We start from the raw sequence: 648 nt of genomic DNA, 5'->3' as shown, positions 1-648 counted from the left end.
TCCCAAAAATACACTCCATTTTGAGGCCCTAAAAACCCAGGAACTGAACCCTGATAAGAGCCCCTTGTGCCAACTGGTACTGAAGCTCACTAATTCCATAACACACACTTATATACAACATGCTCAGACCAGTACTGCTTCTAAATCAGCAATTAGTGTCTAAAATGTCATCAAACAAGCAAAAGAACACTATTTGGAACATTGGAGAAATCAAACTACCAGTCAAAGCAGAATGAATTTCTATCTCACCCTAAATCGAGAATATAAATTGGCAGAGTATCTCTCCTCTGTCGAAGCAGAAGGCACATTCTGACCAAGTACAGGCTAAGTGACCACAATCTTACAGTGGAAACAGGCAGGCACAGGAACACCTGGCTGCCCAAAGAGGAAAGAATATGTGGTCACTGCCAGACAGGGAAGGTTGAAACAGAGGAGCACTTTCTTCTTCACTGTGATAAATATAAAGACATAAGAGATGCATCTTTCCCTAGCTTTAAAACATTTAAAACCCAAACTTTGAAATCATGGGCACACATGAAAAACTGGCTATCCTTTCAGGAGAGGGACATTCAGCCCCTTTAGCAGAAAGATACATTTCACACTGTCATAAGCTGAGAGACTCTAGCATAACTTAATTTTATTTTATTT

This window comes from Alosa alosa, chromosome 2 (genome assembly GCF_017589495.1).
Source record: "Alosa alosa isolate M-15738 ecotype Scorff River chromosome 2, AALO_Geno_1.1, whole genome shotgun sequence".
Lineage (NCBI taxonomy): Eukaryota > Metazoa > Chordata > Actinopteri > Clupeiformes > Clupeidae > Alosa > Alosa alosa.
Note: the sequence above shows the minus strand (reverse complement) of the source record.